The sequence below is a fragment of the Diceros bicornis genome, chromosome 21, assembly GCF_020826845.1.
Source record: "Diceros bicornis minor isolate mBicDic1 chromosome 21, mDicBic1.mat.cur, whole genome shotgun sequence".
In the NCBI taxonomy this organism is placed as follows: Eukaryota; Metazoa; Chordata; class Mammalia; order Perissodactyla; family Rhinocerotidae; genus Diceros; species Diceros bicornis.
In genome coordinates, this window is record NC_080760.1 from 38,568,649 (window position 1) to 38,587,426 (window position 18,778).

At 49.6% G+C, this 18,778-nt stretch overlaps 1 protein-coding gene across 3 annotated transcripts in view; it reads left to right on the forward strand.

Annotated features, from left to right (window-relative positions):
• ZHX2 (zinc fingers and homeoboxes 2) overlaps positions 1 to 18,778 on the forward strand; it is a 153,198-nt gene that overhangs the window by 68,021 nt on the left and 66,399 nt on the right. Inside the window, exon 2 of one of the 3 annotated variants that reach the window (XM_058564874.1) lies at positions 3,246 to 3,320. The gene's annotated coding sequence lies outside the window, so the exon portion shown is untranslated. The remainder of the gene's footprint in view (positions 1 to 3,245; positions 3,321 to 18,778) is intronic. The other 2 variants (XM_058564873.1, XM_058564875.1) reach the window with 2 other exon arrangements.

The window sequence follows — 18,778 nt, forward strand, 5'->3', positions numbered from 1 at the left end:
GTTAGAGGAAGAAGGAGGACAGAGCACTGAAGGCAGAGGAACTAGGACAGTGGAGGCATGCTGCTGCACGGAGCACAGCGAGTTCAAGAGGCTGAGAAGTCAGCGAGCCCAGAACACAGCAGGGCAAGGTGAGGCGACAGGAGAGGAGCAGGGGCCAGACCTCCAAGGCCCTGGGCTGAAGAGTGTGGCCTCATGCTGAGATAAATGAAGCGTCTGTTAGCTGTTCCCACCTCCACTGCCTCTATATGCATTGTCCTTTCTCACACTCAGTCTATTATCTGTCTTTCTCCTTTTTTGTACCGTGAATTTCCTAAGGGTAAGAACTGGGTCTTATTTCTTTATGTCTGTCTGGTGCTTAGCACAGAAGCAGGTATATATGGGTATTCAATAAATGATTGTTAATCGCATACTTAATATATTCAATATTTAATAATACTAAAGTGTTCAATATTTAATTACTATCCATATTATACACTGATTATATATAGATAGCAGTACCTATAACTTCCATTATGCAGGCATTTCTGCTATAAAATGATATGCATTCCTATAAAACCCTGCATTCTGAAAAATCCAAAAATCACAGCACTTTGGGGGACAGTAGGGTTGCAGCAGAGCACTCGCAATTCATGCAACTCTGTAACGAAGCACAGGCCTAGAGAAGATGCCAGCGCCGTTCAGAGGGTATGCTAAAATTCTGAAATATGAAAAAAAAAAATACAACAGTAAAATATAGGGCTATATTTTAAAAATCAAAAAAGGGAACTTGATGGAAGGGGCTAGAACAGGGTTGAGGCTGCTGAGTTATAGAGACAGAAGGAGACAGGTATCTTTCTGGGAAGGTCCAGGTGGAGGAGTGGTTGCAGGCTTTGCCAGAACGTGGCAGGGATGGACCGTTTAGCCCACGGCCTTAGCCCAAAGATCAGGGCGAACTGAGCTACAAGAGCGTCTAAGAGGGAGCACGTGGCCACGCCGAGCCGAGAGGCGGAGCAGGGAGCGAGTGGGTGTCTGGACAGCGAGGAGCCCTCCGTGGCTTGCTACACGCTGCTGTGTCGGGTGCTTTGCATCCAGCTGCCATCACTTGGTGGTAAAACATCAATGTGCTGGAAACGTCTGCCCAGGGACCAGTGCGAACCCCACGTTTTATTGACATCACCCCCCTATATACCTTATCTGCTTCCTGGAAGCAAGTACAACAGAACAAACAATGTATAATAGAATACACGACTGACTGATAAACCAAGAATGCCAGCTGGCCAGTTTACATCGAGAAAGGTACCAGTCACACACCCTGTGGGGGTTGTAGACCATCTTCCTCTTGGTCCCTGAGTCGATTCAGTAAACCCATTCTATGAGCAGAGTGTAGAGCAAGACCATATGCAGTTGAGTGACATAGCGAGAGCATCATAAAGCTGTGATGTGAGCTCTTTCCCCATCAGGAGCAGCTGAGCTCTTACCTCTGGACTGAATCTGAGGACCTCAATCCCAGTCTGCCTGTCAGCTGTGTGACCTCAGGAAAACCACTTAACTTCTCTGTGCCTCAGTTTCCTCAACTGCAGGAGCACTAGTGACACTCTCCAGGTTTTTTTAAGGAGCAGATTAGCTAGTGGATGGAAAGCTCTTTCTAAACTATAAAGGATTTTGCAGAGTTTTGTCCTTCCTGCAAGTCATTGCCTGGAATACTCAGGTTAGCTTGTCTCCTGGGGTACCATCTCCCACTGGATGGTTAGTTTTTAAGGGCAGTGGGCAAAAGAGCTAACCTCTGTGGAATCAAAATGAATTAATCACTGGGATTAAATGCAGAAGCTTGAATTCCTCTGCAGGAAGGAGGCCCAGACATTTTGCTGGCCTTCGATAAAAGTGAGGAGGAGGGGGACCCTGCCTCCAGTATCCGATGCCTCCCTCCCTGAGTGCTCTCTGGGACAGGCGGGACCCTCCCTCTCCAGGGCCTGGGGCCATCTGCCCAGCCCTTCCCTCGTCCACTCCCACCAAGCCGGGCCTACCTGCCCCTTCACCCTCTCATTTTGCTTCCCCAGAATGGTGCAGTGGAAGGGAACGCCAGCTTGGCAATCACGTGAACGTGGGTTTGGATCCGCTCTACCACGTACCAACCAAGTTGGGGCTTCTTGAGCCTACTTCCCCACCTGGAGAAGGAGCTTCGACTTCCTGACTGACTTTCTTCCTTGCTTCCATGATTAAGAAGATTATAAATGAGGACTTTGCAGATTTAATGTGCCCAGGAGTCCCCTGAGGAGCTTGTTCTGATTCCATAGGGCTGGATGGGGCCTGAGAATCTGCCTTTCCAACAAGCTCCCAGGTGACGCGAATTCACCTTCAAGTAGCAAGAGTGTGGATCAGGTGTCTAGAGGGCCTGGCGCATGGTAACAGTCAACAGAAACTGTTGTCCTTAAGATTATTTTTTCCCCCACTCAGAGGGTTCTCCTTTGAGAACAGGGATAGATGAATAGAGAACCGTCTGCTCGCCTCAGAATTCTTAGGGAAACAAGAAAAAACAAGTTTTGCTTTAAAGGCAGGCTGGGCGTGGGGAGTGAGGAGTAGAGTGGCCTCCGTGTGGCTCATCGGCACGCTGCTCCACGCACACACGTGTGCTGCAGGTGGGCCTCTGCCGGCTGCAGAAACCTCTAGAGCTCAGGCCTCGACTTGCCACGCTGGGAACGCATCCTCGGAGCCGGGGCACACGCCTTGTTCCTCCGGCTACAGCTCTCCTGAGGAATTTTCAAAGCACACAGGGCTTGCTTGGCAGGAGTCTCTCAGGATATAAATACACATTTGGGGCTTTTGTTTTCAGAACTGCAGTATCTTTTTGACTTGAGGCCTGCGCACAGGGCTTTCCCCCCTGGCCTTCATCAAAATGGAACCACAGACAGCCCGCCGCTGCTAGGCATAGACACAGAGACTCAAGGAGACTCGGAGTGGGGCTCAAGAGGCCTCCCCCACCATCAGATCTTGCTTTTAGTTTCGCTCTTCTAAAAGGCCTGCCTCTCAAGCTGCTGACTCACCAGGGTGAGGGTCTTTTTTTTTTTTTTTCTCTCAGAATAGCCACAAAGCCCAGAGATTTTAAGGTTGGTTTAACGAGCAGCTCAGCTCGGTCCTTAACTGTGTCCTTTTCCTTTCTCCTCCCCATCTCCATCCCAGCCTCCCAGTGCCTCAATCCTGCCAGAAAAGAGGGTTGGACACCCAGTTGCTCTGCCCGGCTTTTAATATTGAGTTTCTCTTCTTTGTAGGTCTTGATGCACTGGCTGCTCTCGGAGTCCAAGTGTAAAAAGATTCCCAGGATGTAAGCAATACGGGATTGGTGAGTGACGATATGTTTGGCGAAGGTCGGGGCCTCGGTTGGATTTCAAGGAGACCAATGGGAGGGGCAGCTGGGTTCAGAGCCTGTCCAGCTAGGTCTTCAGGGAGCCTCTAACCAGGGTTAGGGACACGCTCTGAGAACAGAGGGAACTGCCTGGCTCACACCAGTTTGTAAACCACAGCCCCGAGGAGACGTGACTAAAGAGAGGCGAGAAAGACACCTTTGCGCATTGAAAGGGCTGTCACTGACGAGAGGAAGGTGGGCAGCTGGCTGTTGACTCAACCTAAGGAAAAATTCCTAACAAAAGAGGTACACAAAGGTGAAACAGGTGTCCACTAGAAGTAGTGAGTCTCCTGTCACTGGCAGAATTCAAGCGCAGGTTGAAGCATCCATGGGAAATGGCGAAGTGGGGAGTGGTTTTGACTAGGGCAGTGTTTTACTGACTGTTCCATGATGATCTAAAACCCCCAGGGGCCATAGGATGAGGAGAGAGCTTAGGGAGAATGAGGGGAGGGGGGAGCTTGGAGCTCACACCCACTCTCCTGGCTGTTCTCTGTCCTGCTGTTAAACTATTTAGAAGCTGCTGGATGAGATGATTCTCAGGTCTCTCCTAAGACCTGTTGACCATCGTCCAGCTGTACCTGAGCCAATGCCAGGCAGCCTCACGTGTTACAGGTGTGACCCCAAACACCTGCTCTATGTGAGGGGGTGGGCAGCTCTCCAAGCACAGTGGGGTTTTGACCAGAGACTCTGGGGAGCCCCCCACCAGAAGAGTCACCAGCTAGTCACGGTGGCCATCAAGGGATGCAGCCCAGGATCCAGACCAGGAGAAAAGGCATGGGGAACGCTGTGGGAGGACAGGCGCGTGGCTTCCCCAAGGGAGTCGGGGCCCTTGGATGGGACAGGACCACAAACTCAAGTGGTTTGTGTTGTCAAGTCCTGGCTCGCCGAGTGTGAGAAGAATTGCACCCCAGACCCAGGTGGGGAGGTTGTGCAGGAGAGACACCCCCTGTGAATGGGAGGGTCTGAGTGACGAGCACCCGGCTTGCTCTGTGCTCTGTGACTGGTCTTCTTGCCCTGGGCCTGGGTCAGCGGCAGCAGGACTATTTACAAGGGCCCCTGAGGGCAGGGCGCCGTGGGAGGCCAGAGATGGTGTTCTTCTTTAAGAAACTGACAGCCTGGATGGGAATCGAGTCTGACAGTCGTGTGCATAGGCAGGGTGCTCAGCCGAGTCCTGCGTGCAGTGTGGGGGCGGGGAGGGGGTAGGGAGAGGGAAGGGCTGACCGGTGCATTTGAGCCCTGACTCGGTGCTTCCTTGGCGAGTCTTGAAGCAGGAGTTAGGCTTTGAGGACGGGCCTGTGTCCTCGATTCACAGGACACACCTGTGACAAAGTAGGCGCTCGGTAAGGATTGTCGAATGACTGAAAGGGAAAGCCATGAGGAGGCAGCTGGGGAGGCGATGTCCGTGCTTAAGATGAGGGCCCCTGGAGTCAGACGGCCCAGGTTCAAATCCTGCCTCGTCCACTGGCTGCCAGGCCTTAGGCAAGATGCCAACCCCTCTATGTTTCAGTCTCCCCATCTGTAACATGGGTATAGTGACACTACGTACTGCATAGCGGGCTGCAAGGATTCAGTGAATTAACTCGTGTCAAGCTGCTTGGGCCTGTGCCAGCACATAGTAAGTGCTCAGATGTGGGACAGGACACCAGGTGAAGGTTCAATTGGGGCAGGAAGTAGCAGCATGGGTCAGAGGACAGAGCACTGGGCTGGGAGTCAGAAGCCCTGACTTAGCTGAGGGAGGGGCTGGAGGAAGCAGTCGCTCCCCCTGAGCCCACTCTCTGAAATGGAGATGCTGTGAGAAGGGCATCAAGGGCGGCTCCATTTTTCCTGCTCTCCCTCTGATGGTCCGTCATGGTCCCGGCACTGGTCCAAAGGCAGGGACCGCTCAGCCATTTATTACCAACTGGGGAGCATCATGGAGAGTGGTTTGACCTCTCAGGACCTCCTTCCCCCAGTGAATGAAAACCCAGCGTGGGCCTCCTTCCCTCGCAGAAGCAGTCTTGAAAACTGGAAAGCCTGGGTACAAGAGAGATTCTGTTGATACAGATGGAAAATCATTTAAGGCTCAAGCTCGGGTAGCGTAGTCTCGAGCCTCACGGTCCATTTCAGTTCCCCATCCCTTCCCCAGTGAGAGCTGGCTGTCTCCTTGGCTGGAGGACAGATTCTCAGAACGATGCTTCACTTTGCAAAAGGCACCACCCCAGGACTTGGAACATATTTCAAATAAAAATTGCATTTGCCTAAAACATTTGTCAGGTCACATTTCTTGCACTAGTAGGAGACCTGGGACTATAGAATGGGCTTGCTCAGGGGCCTACCTTTTGCCTCCCCTGCCCATCACAGCATGACCCCAGCTGGACAGTAGGATCGAAGTGTAAGCCAGAATCGTTTATGGCATAAGCACAGCCCCTGTGCCTATGGGGTCTTAAAAAATGTCACTCGTACCACTCCTTTTCCCTGTGGACCCCCTAACATCTGCCAAGTGACCCCACCTTAACTTCTGCCTTTAGTGGGAAGGGGACAGGGATGAGGTGGCCTATCCTGGGGCAGCTTCAAAGGCAAAGCAGTCAGAGGAAGGAGGTCACAATTCCTGGCACCATCAGTCATTTAGGCTCACTCAGCGTCTGCTCCACCTCTATTCAGATGAGATGATTGGGCAAGGTCGGGGTGGCAGATAGATTTCATCTGCCAATTGGTCATGGCTGCCAGAGGCATTGTGTTGAGAAGGATTCTGAGGCATCTCCTGGAAAGAGTATGCTACACTGGATTAGTGATGTCTGCTGAGAGGGCAAGCAGGAGAACTACAGCACATCGCTAGACAAAGCGATTTCTAAAGCCCCTTCCTGCTCTCACACTGTGGTTTTTGAATCAGCAGCCTTGTCTTACATCAGCATGGCAAAGTACAGGCAAACCCCATTAATCTGGACTACTTTAGGACCGAACCGAGTGAGAAGTCGTAATCTGAGGAGGTCTGCTGCGTGCAGCTGAGCTTTATTACCTTTCAGGACACGGGGTCAGCTCCGGCCCAGTGAGCTGACCGGCGTGAGGCAGGGGCCATGGAGATCTGTGCTGAGCAGGTCTGACCACATGGCTGAGCACGCCTGACCTGAACTCCTCAGGCACTGACTCTGTTTCTGTTCTAAGGATGGATACCACTGAAACTCGAACAAAAGCAGGGCATTTTCTGAAGTAGAAAATTATTCAATGGGCAGCTTTGCTTCTATTTCAAATTGCCAGGGAATTTGAATTAGAGAGACTTGGCTGCACTAGCTGAGAATAAGCTGTTTTCCCAGAGTTATAGGCGGAAGATGAGACAAAATAGTCCAGAACTAGATTTCCCCTGAGTGTCCCGATCTGTAAAATGGGGAAATAATACCGCCCCCCCAGGGCTATTTGGGAGAGTAAATGAGATGAGATGTGGAAGAGACCTAGCAGGCAGTCTTGCTCCCAAAAGATGGTCAAAAAAGGCTATTTCTTCTCCCATCTATATTCACCCCGAAGGCACAGCTTTCTTCTTGCAATATGTTCAAGAAAATGACGTTACAGATAGATTTTTTAAAATAGTATCATTCTTTTCAAATGACTCCTGTTAGTTTTTCAGAGGCTCTTCCTTTGTGTTCTTGATGCTTCTTCTGTGGGAAGGGTCCACTTAAACCTTCAACTTGAGTTACTCTCCTCTCGGTCTCCTGGGTAGAGGAGCTAATGCTACAAGGTCCCTGACACGCATGTGAGTGAATGGTTTGGTGGCAGGTTTCTCTAGAGGATATTGAACCACATGGTGAGTAGACCACGGCCACGTCTTCCCTTGAACTCAGCAAGTGTCCACACCTGAATTCCATTCCTGCTCTAGGGAGTCCAGACAGCAAAGATGGTTGAACACCAAAATGGTACCAACGGAATTTGAGTGTGAGCTGCCCAAGAGTGGGATTTACTTGTTAAACATGGATAAGAAGGGGCTGGGCCCATGGCATAGTGGTTAAGTTCAGCGTGCTCCATTTCAGCAGTCCAGGTTCACGGGTTCAGTTCCCGGGCGTGGACCTACACCACTGGTTAGCCGTGCTGTGGCGGCCCCCCACATACAAAATAGAGGAAGATTGGCACAGGTGTTAGCTCAGGGCAAATCTTCCTCAGCAAAAAAAAAAATTGGGTAAGAAGTTTGAACTAGAGCTCCTCTTTCAGCCTTAGTCCCTGAGAATCTTCAGGAGAAAGATTGTTTACACTAAAAAAAAATCAAAACCAATTGAATCTATGTGAAGTGCGGGGAGGAACCCACACGGCTGGAGGAGCAAGGCCTCTGGTCATAGAAGCCAAAGGTGTGAAGGGGGTGGGGCATGGGAAGCCCAGGTGAGCTCCTTAGGACTCCTGGGTTGTTGGCGGAGAGCCAGGGTTCCAAGGGGGGATGACAGACAAGTGCACGCCCTTTATTCTGGCCACCTTGAGCATCTGCCTCCATCCTCTCTGGCCCCCGGGCTGGTGAGCTGGGCCAGACCACCTCACACTTCTTTTGTCCTCTCTCCTGAGGCCTGGAGCAGGACGGCTCTGCAGCCCATGCCCTGCTCCCCTGCCTGAGGAACCACCGACCTCCATTAGCCCCGCCCCAGGAGAAGGCATGGCCAGTAGTCATCCCACTATCCCACAGGGGGGAAAAGAGGGAGGAGACCCCCGTCCTGCCCTCCCATTCTTCCCACTGAAGCTCCACCCTGTCGTGTGGTGACCCTGTTATAGGTCCCTCCCTTCATTCTTGTCCAGCCTCGGACTCCTGAGGATGGAGCTGAGGGCACCCTATGGGGCATGGGAGAGGCCTCGAGGTTTAGGGCATGGCCAATATAGGTTCCCCCCCGGGAGCTGTCACCTGGAGGCCTGGGCAGGCAGGGGCATCACATGACTCAGAACTCAGAGCGCATCCCGCAGCTTCCTCTGTGGCCCTCGTCCCCTCTCAGGAGTCCCACAGGTCTGACAGTCTACACCACCCAGTGTGAGGCAGTACTGCAGAGTGGTTAAGACTGTGCGCTCTGGAGCTGGACTGGCTCGCCTAGAATCCCAGCTCTACCTTTGCTAGCCCTGTGATCTTGACAAAGTTATTTAACTTCTCTGTGCCTCAGTTTCCTCATCTGTAAAATGGGCCACATCATAGGGTACTTATGATGACTACCGAGTTTATGGCACATGCTTAGAACAGTGCCTGGAAGAGTAAAAGTGTTAGTAAAACAACATCAGTAAGTAAATAAACGCAGAAGTCAGTGTGTCATGTGATCACCTGATTGACCAAGACTGTGAATTTCCCACCCATGGAAACAAAGTCCTTCATCCTGCCTGTGGATTCAGGGAGGCCTTCAACTAGACCCTGAGGGAGGGGGAGAATTTCTGCTGACAGGGAGGAAGGAGAAGCCTGGGCAGAGGTGCGGAGGGAGAGGAAGCCCGGGCATTTGGAGGATGTCGGAAGCGTGGTGTTGCTGGAGCAAGTAGAGCCTGGTGGGGAGCACGTGGCAGCTGAGATAGGCAAGGTCGGGTGAGTTGAAACACAGAGGGCAGAGGTCCATGAATGCCGTGCTCAGGAGTGGACTGTTTGCAGGAAGCAATGGGCAGCTTTCAGAAGTTTTAAACCAAGTGGGTGACGTGATGCAACCCCGGGTTTAGAAATTTGACGTGGTCACAGTGCAGAGGGTGGGCTGCAGATAAAAGAGATTAAAGACGTGGCAGCAGTCAGGAGGCAGCTGCAGAGAGAAGGCCCTGGAGAGATGGCGTGGCCGTCTAACCTGAGGCAGTCATAGCAAGGGTGGAGTGAGGGGGGCTGCTCCAGGGTACCAATTCAGAGACAGCATTGACCAGACTTGAACATGGAGAGTGAGGAAGGATAGATCAAGAGTGAGCCCCAGTCCCCTGCCTTGAGAATCTAAGAGAGAGTGATCCTGTTAGCCACAGTAGGGAACAGACAGAGAAAAAAAAATGGATGGTGCAGAAGGTGCTGGGAACGTGGCAGTGACACACCTGTGGGACACCCAGGGCCCAGGAGGCAACGTAAAGCAGTGGTTAAGCAAGTGGTCTCAGAAGTCCAAACATCTTGAATTTAAATTCCTCTTACTAGCTGTGTGACCTTGGAGGGGTCATTCAACTTTCCTGAGCCTCAGTTTCCTCATCTGCTTAATGGGGATTATGCAATTAGCTGCCTGAGAGGGCTGTTCGGATCGGTACATGTAAAGTGTTAAGAACCGTGCCTGGCACAGAGAGTGCTCCATAAGTGTGACCTTGCATTACATTAGTATTTGTATTGATATTAATTTTAGGATTAGTGTTTGTTTCATCATCCTAATGGAAATGTCCAACATGGGCCTGGGACACAGAAGCAAGCTCAGAACAGGATGGATTAATTCAGGAGTCATCTGTATAGAGGTCAATAATTACCAACCTGGGGCGTGTGTTCCTGGGGGAGGAACAGAGAGCATCACCTGAGTTCTTTTCACATTGTCTCGCCCCCCCAAGTGTGGAATAGCCCCCACCCCACCCTCACTGTCCTATGAAAAATCCATGTGAGCAGCTGTCACTGTTACCAAAGGGCGTGTGCCGCGTCCCTCAGGCCTATTAGGAAAGAATGAAGATGGACAGACAGCTGATGAAGGAGACAGGCGAGGCCATGGGGTGACTGTGCTCTCTCAGGGACAAACTCAGAGCCAGAGGACAGAACCTTGGGACACCATCAGCATTGGAGAGGCAGGACCAGAAGAAACACATCGATCCAGAAACCGGGCTACAACCATCCCACGTGCTGCTAGTATGAAATTCACTCAGCCCTCATGGACTAGACATGAAGACCCCATTATAGGCATTTGGTTCTTTCCTGGATCCAGGTGTGAGTTGAAACCACACTCCTGTTCAGTAGCATCTGAGGGGTTCCTGGCTCCTTCATCCTGGAGCAGGAGTAGATTCAATGTTCCGAGCTACACAGGAGAAATGGAGAGAGAAGCGAGAAATGCGTCCCACCCTTCCCCTACTGTCCATCTACAACCTTGCCCTATGTGCCCTGCCCTAAACCCCTCCCGTGTTATTTCGGAGCCCAAAGTTTATTGGCCAAGGAAGTAACACCTGAAACAAGTAGGTAACAATACTTAAGTGAATGTTTGATTATATTAGTCAGACTTTGGGTTACAAGATAAGAGATCTAATTCAAATTGACGTAACTATAAAACAAAAAAGCAGTTGTGTAATTGAAAAGTCTGAGCTGGTCTGGCTCTGAGCCCAGCCAGAGCTAAACAATGTCAGCAGGTGTCGTTTCTCTCCATCGCTCGACTCAGCTTGCTTCTGTGTGGGCTTCATGTTTCCCCACTGATCCAGCACCTTCTCTCGCCAACCCCACCGAAAGACGGCTTTGCTTCCGTAGGCATCCTAGCAAATGCCCTGGAATTGAGAGGTTCGGGTACACCTCCATCGCGAAGCCAAGGGTAGCTGGTTAGGCAGCATCAGTGGGCGTGCAGAGAAGGCCCCCTCATCCTCCAGCCTGCGCAGCATGCCGGCTTTGCTTCGGGTGGCACTCCCAACTCAGATGAGGCTTCTCATTTGCATCACAAACAGTATATTAGTTTCCCATTGCTGCTGTAACAAAGTACTTAGTGGCTTAAACCACACCAAGTTTTTGTCTTACAGGTCTGGAGGTCAGAAGTCTGAAATGGGTCTCACTGAGCTAAAATCAAGGTGTCAGTAAGGTGTATTCTCTCCTAGAGGCTCTGGTGGAGAGCCCATTTCCTTGTCCGTTTCAGCTTCTAGAGGCCTCCCGAATTCCTTAGCTCATGGCCCCTTCCATCTTCAAAGGCAGCAGTGGCTGGCTGAGTTTCCCTTGTGCTGCATCACTCTGATGCTAACTCTCCTGCCTCTCTCTCTTGTCTTTAACAGGCTCTTGTGATTACATTGTGCCTACCCAGATAACCCAGGATAATCTCTTTATTTTAAGGTCAGTGGATCAGCAACCTTAATTCCATCTGCAACCTTTATTCCTCTTTGCCATTTAAAGTAACATATCCACAGGTTCTGGAGATTAGGGCATGGGCATCTGTGGGGCTATTATTCTGCCTGCCACAATGATTGTTAGAATCACCAGTTCTAATGTTTATCCAGCACTTACCACGGCCAAGGCCACTTGCTAAATCCTTTGCATGTCTTGAACTCATTTCATCCTCATGACCACCCAGAGAGCAGTATAGCAAATGTTTCTATTTTACCATTGAGAAAACTGAGGCACCAAAAAAGCTAATCATTTCCAAGGTCACAGGCACTGTAACAGTAGAATTAGGGCTGGATCACAGATCTGCCAGGCCCCAAAGTCTGGCTCTTCACCAAGAGGTCGGCTGATGGAGGATGGTCTCCATCCTCCATCCAACCACATCCAGTTCGCTTCCAGCCAGAGCGAAGTTCTCAGTGTTGGACCATCTGGGTTTATGCCCCAGCTCTGTCCCTTACCAGTGCCATGACGTTGGCCAGGTCAATCCACTTCTCGACATCTCCCTTTTCTCGGCAATAAGATGAGCATTGCAAGGCTACAGTGAATCACCAGGGCTAGTGTTATTTTGATTTTTTAAGTAAAATAAATTCCTGGACCCCAGTTTTTCCTTTTTATGTGTGGCTTCACCCCATTTTTAGTGGGAGAAAAACCCATTTATCCATCTCCTTTTCCTTGGCTTCCCTTTTCCTCTGTTTCCTCATAAGGCAGCATGGCAGGGACCAGCAAACTATGCCTATCTCTGAGCAGCCTGTGAGCTAAGAATGGTTTTATATTTTTAAAGGGTTGTTTAAAAAAACAATATGCGACAGAGACTGCGTGTGACCCATCAAGCCCAACATATTTACTATCTTACCCTTTACAGAAAAAGTTCACCGACCTCAGAAAGAATGTGGGCAGTAGAGTCAACCAGACCTAGGGTTTGGTCTTGCACTGGCTGGTCACGGATCCAAGGGGCCCGATTAGACCTTGAGACTGTGAAAGCACCGTGGGGCCTTCCGCAGTGATGGCTTACTCGTGGCTGCAACAGCAGCAGCAGAGCCGGTAGTAGTCACAGGTGCCAGAAGTAGCAGAGATGGTGGTCAGAACTGACTCAGCTTTTACTCCGGGCAAACACTTCATCTCCTTCAATCCCCTCAGCAGCCCTCTGAGGTACGCACACTTAGGAGCCCCTTTGGCATGTGGGTAAACAGAAGCCTCGTGGGGTAGCAGGTCGCTGGCTGGTGATTACACAGTGAGAGGAGGTGGGGCTGGGATTTGAACCCAGGCAGTCTGATGCCACACTCGTCTCCTTTGCCTTCTTATTGTTGCCATTAGCTCTCCTTTCAGGTAAAGAAATCTTTGGCCGTGCCTTCTCCGTTCACTTTCCTGACCTCTTTCCCCCAGTTCTCAGGCAAGATTTCTTTCCACCGTAGAAGGGAAACTGAAAAATGGAAGAGCTGTCAGAAACAGCTCTGACACAAACATCTAAAATTTTGGTTCCAGCATTCATCCATTCATCATCCATCCATCCATCACTCATCCATCTATCCATTTATTCATCCATCTGTCTCTCCGTTTACCCATCCATCCATCCATTTATCCATCCATCCATCCATTCACTCATCATCTCTCCATCCATCCATCCATTTATCCATCCATCTATCATCTATCCATTCATCATCCATCCATCCATCCATTCATTATCTCTCCATCCATCCATCCATCCATCCATCCATCAATCAATCAATCATCCATCCATTCACCAGCCAGCCAGCAAACACAGCACAGCACCAGGAACTCACAAGGGCCCACATCTTGGACAGTGATAACTGGGGCAAACCCCAAGCCCGCGGGTTCTCCAAATTCCTGGTTACGGGGCAGCGCAAAGGGCAGCTCATTAAATAGCAGTGAGCACTTGATTAATATGCTGCAATTCAGGCAACCCCAGACTGTTTCAACACCCCTCCCCACAACCCGGTTACCATGACGACATTATTTTAACAAACAGCTCCTTAATATTTAATGAAAATTATATTCCTGACAGGCGAGCAGAAGAGCAACCATGCTACAAAGGGCTTAGAGGGGTCTATGAGGACATTTTTGCACAAAGCCGTCAGTTTCCCCTGATCCCTGAGTGCCATCCGTTGCCAGAAAATGCGAGCATTCTGGGGGCTGGGAGCCAATGTGATGCCAGGCCTCTGTTCTGCGCGACAATTGAGGGTTGTCACTTTTTTAATGCAGAATGTCACAACGGCTCCACGAGGACGGGGTAGCGTGATAGCATTATTAAACGCTCCTTTGTACACTGATCTACTAATTTCACCGCTGCTCGCCCGAGGCTGCTGGAAGCCCTGTTTGCTTCCTGTGTCTTGAATCAAGCTGGATTGTGAGCCGGCGTGTGGAGAGCCCAGAGCATGTGCATGCCAGTGTGAAAAGGAGCTCTTTCCTCTGCAAGGCGCCATCTGGTCCCACCCGGTCGATTCAGTAACAGGAAGGTGCGGGGAATGGGGGACCCAGTCCTCCGGCCTCGAAGGGGTCAATGCCGAGAGAAAAGACCAGGGACACAGAACATTCTGTGGCAGCATCCACCACCATGGTGGTCTAACTATGTGCTAAGTACTGGAGAGGCATGTTAATTACACATTCCAGCTCTGCAATGGGAAAGACAGGTGAATAACTATAATAAAGTGGAGAGAGCACTATCATGGTGATCTATTAGCTGTGTGTCCTTGGGTAAATTACTTAACTTCTCTGTGCCTCCATTTTCTCATCCATAAATTGGAGATAATTACACTACCTATATGACAACCTAACTGTTGTCATGAGTTTTAAAAAATGAAATAAACATAAAAAGCACTAAAACAGTTCTTAAAATACTCAGAACCGTGGGCACATGGTAAGTATTAAATCACTACTCGCTGGGATATCAGGTTCCCATGGTACCATGCACGCAATTATAATAATAGCAGACATCTATTCAGGGCTGACTCTACCTCCGGTGCTAGGCTAAGTGTTGGAATTATGCTATCTCATTTATTCTGCACAGGCAACCCTGTGAGAGAGATGCTCTCCTTATTATTAGCCTCACCTGGCAGATGAGGAGACCAAGGCTCAGAGAGACTGGGGAACTTGCCCGAAGTCGTGAGGCTAGTAAGAGGGGATCTGAATCCAGTTTGTCTGCATTTGCCACCGAACGAAATGCAAAGTACAAAGGACACGCGAATGGCGCTGTGAGGGCACAGGCGCCTCGCTGGTGGGCTCTAGGGAGGGCTGTCCAGGGAAGTGGCTGGAAATGCCTTGAAGGCTCGTGAGTATCCATGGATAGAGGAAGGGGTTTGAAGGTGGAGAAGCAATTCTAGGGAGGAGGACTCTGAGGGACTTGGAAGAGCTACATCTGGAGGGGAACTACGGTCTGCTTGAGTATACAAAAGGCAGATCCTTGGCGTTGAGTGGGAGCTTATCTTAAGCAACTGTGACCTGTTTATTGAAAATACACATGTGATTTTTATTTAAAATAAATAGGTTGGAAGAGGAAGCATGAGACATAAGGGGAAGAACGAAGCTTTTAGCGTTTTCCATTTCCTTGTATCAGGATTTAATTGGAGTAATATGAGAATATGTATCAAGTGTGTATGTACATGGAAAATGAAAACATTTTGTGCCAGTACCTCCAAAAGCAAAGAAAGAGGCAGAGAAAGGAGGGTTTAGATGGTGTAGAAAATTATAATCAAAGCCATAATGTACTATATTTTTTAAAATATAAATGTGTATCGGTCATTTATTGTCACAATAGTGCTTCGTAACAAACCGCCATCAACCTCACTGGTAAACAACCAGAAACGTTTATTTCGCTCAAGATCTGCAGGGTTCAGCCTGTCTGGGTTGGGTTCACTCGTGAACCTGAGGTCAGCTAAGGGTCAGTTAAGTGGCTCTGTGATCTTGGCTGGGCTCACCCGTTTCTTGGGGGTTGGATGCTGGGTGCTGGCTGATCTAAGATGACCTGGGTTGGGATGGCAGGGGTGGGTTGACAAAGCTCCTCACGTGGTTAACCCTCCGGGAGTCTTGCCCCGGCGTATTCTCATGGTAGTGGGAGAGGAGCAAACATGTAAGCAGAGAGGTGCCGGTGCTTTTCCAAGCCTTGGCTTGCATCTCATGTGCTGCAAAAACATCCAATTGGCCAAAGCAAGTCACATGGCCAGAGTCATGATGGGAGGGCTCTACAAGGTTACATGTCACCAAGCATGGAGACAGGGAAGGGTACAGAATCAGGACTGTTATTGCAATCAATAACATGTTTCCCAAAATCCCTGATAAAACCATCAAGCCCTCTGGGAGGGGAGTCCTCAAAGAGAAACCTGGAATAGTCTCATAATTTCCTCTGGTCCAGGAGCCACTCAGAGTGAGTCTTCAATGCGTGGCATTTAAGTCAGCAGCTGTGTCTTCAACATCACCCCCGATCCCAGACCCAAGGTGTCTGCAGTGACAGGGAGCGCCCATCGCTAGAGGGATGGGGACCTGGTGGACGCCCAGTAGCACTAGGTTTGATGCATTGCTTGTGCTAAGCGGCTTCCCTGGGAACTCACCGTTAGCCATGTGCCTCCCTGCAGAACTTGGTGCCCAAGGTTTGCCCTCAAGGCAGTCTGCCTGGAAATGTAGGTCAAATGAAAGAAAGGCCTGTCTAAGGATTTTTTTTATCCCACATTTTTTTTCATAGTAGCCCAATACTTTGAGTTTCTTTTGTACTTGATATTTCCCCTAGCAATAAGGACTAGCATTATTCCCAATTCACAGATGAGGAAACTGAGGCCCAGAGAGCTTAAGTGACTTCCTCAAAGCCGGGTGTGTAACCTAGCCCTGGCTCTCTCTCCACCACCACCAATCTCCAGCTTGGCCCTTGGGTCACCTTCCTGCACACTCTTAAGACTGTTCAAATCCTGATTCTGCCCCCTGCAGACACGGGGCCTTGGATACGTCACTTATTCTCTTCGAGCCTCTGGAGAGAATCTTATCTCCCCAATATGTTTGTTAGAAGTAAATGAGTTTAAGATTAACAGGTAGGATTGGTGAGTGCTGCCCTACAGTTGGAAACGTTGCTAGCACTCTCCCTTAATCCTCAAAACCACGCTGAGAGAAGGACTGTCACCTCATTTTCACAGATAGGAAGCTGAGGTTCAGTGACACCGAGTGACCTGCCAGAGGTCCCACCGTGGGGGAGCTGAGACTTGGATGCAGTTTGTCTGCCTCCAGAGGCTGAGCACTTCTGCTTCTGTTTGTAAAGGTTCAGCAGGGACGCCATAAATACCGGCCGTCATTGTCCCTTTGGAACCTTGAGATTGAGAAGCGTGTAGGGGAGGACATACCACAACAGAGGCAAAGGTACAACCCTGCCACCACTCTAAAAAGCATCTGAAACAGATGCTGCCCGAGCATGAGGGCCCTTCAGACAATAGGAACATCATGTTCGAGAACCCCCAAGTTCATGCCCCAAGAAACAACAGAAAAAAAACCTATCCCATCCAAGCTTGAGTTCACTGAACCCGATGACTCAGAAGGCAGTGGCATCATCTCCAAATTCTAACACTTGATTAACAGCCAATGACCTACGTGCCGGAATTCCTCTGATTCAGATGTGATGTGTCCGCCAGTTCATTTGCTGGGCACGTGAGCATCGCTAAAAGGATCTGTGCTTGAGCACTTAGGCCCCTCGGCCCTCATCCTAATGCATCGCTATCTATAAAGTATCTATAAAGCTTTCAAAGCACCTTTAACTCCTGGAGAGAGGTTTGAGCAGGGATGTGTGTCTGCGTTTCACAGATAAGAAAATGAAGGCTAGAGCAGTTAAATTTTGGCTGCCAGTCCCTAGGAGAGGCAAAAGAGGTCAAGGCTGGCGCTGATGAAAATTCTTGTTTCTTTGTGTTCGATCAGAATCTTGGGTCCAGATTTCTTTCCCACCATTGACTATCTGTGTGACCTTGGGAAAGTTACTTTACTTCTCTGTGCGGCCTCCGTTTTGTCCTCTGTAAAATGGGGGTACTAGTGTTTACCTCTTAGAGTTGTTATGAGGATTAAATAGTTAATCCACGTCATGTGCTTAGAACAGTACCAGGAACAAAAATACAAAGCACCTGGTAAATATCACCTATTGTCACTACCATGTGCATTTTGGTTAATCATAAAGAGAAGTGAAGTAGAGCTTGAGAAACGTAGTTTGTGGACAAAATCCTGATGGGGCGGGGGAGTGGAATCACAAAAGGCATCTCGTGTGATGAAATCATTTAGGAGTCCATTGGGATAGGTGACTTGCCCTGGGTCACCCTGCTGGTGAGAGGCCACGTGGAGACTGAAGCCGGCTTTCCTGACCCCAAGATCTAGACTGTTACTGCTTTTCCGGGCTGCCTGACTCTCCTAAGAAGGGGCTTCTGTCTCATCCTTGAGTCACCCGTTCTGCCACTCCACGATTCTCACAACTAGAAAAGTGCCAGTGTTCACATATCTAATGGGAACCGCCCCCCATCTCCCCGAAGCTTCCAGCCAGCGAATTTAATGAAGCTGCAAACCCAGGTTTACATTAACCATGCAAAAAGGAGTTTGTACCTGAGAACCCTTAATTAAGCACTAGGTTTAATTAACTTAAATCCATCTTCCTCCCTGCTCCCACGTCCCGCTCGAAAAAGAGGGCTGTTTAAAATGTAGTCGCTAACTGGAAGTTCTGATTTTAGCAGTTTCTAATCAGACTGCACATTGCTAGTTTGTTGTCTTAACCTGCCCCTGAGATAGAAGCCTTCCCTGTATGATTAATCTTTCCTTTCTCTGGCCGCGTTTCAGACACAGACAAGCATTGCACTGTGGCTTATCATGTAGTGGTTATTGTTCTCTGAAAGGAATGAATGGGAGCAATAGCCTTGCCTTGCGTAATTCCTCAGACGGCCACACCCACACACACACCCCTCTTTTTATTTTTAATTCCAAAGCCAGTGGATGAGCTTTGCACTTTTGCAGCCACTGTGATTACGGTCCTTTGCCTCCACCCTCAAGAATCTTCATTAATTTTTCTAAACATTCTTTCTTCCTTTCTCTAAGGAATATGTAGTGACCCGCCCCAAACTGCAAAATAACGAAATATACAAAACCGGACCTGGGGTCTGCTAGAATTTCTCCCTGTCTTCCCAAGTCCACAGGGACAACTGCTCATCCCTGAGGCCTACATCTTCAGCCACCCTGGTCCAGACCCCATCGTCTTTCACTGGACCTGAGTGGTCTCCCACTTACAGTCTTGCTGCTTGCGATCCATCCTTCACACCTCAGCTAGAGATATCTTTTTAAAATACAAACCAAATCACATCACTCCCAGGGATTATAAGCATCTAATGGCTTCTTATTGTGCTTGAACTGATGTCCCAACTCCTTGCCCTGGCTTACCACACCCTGAAAGA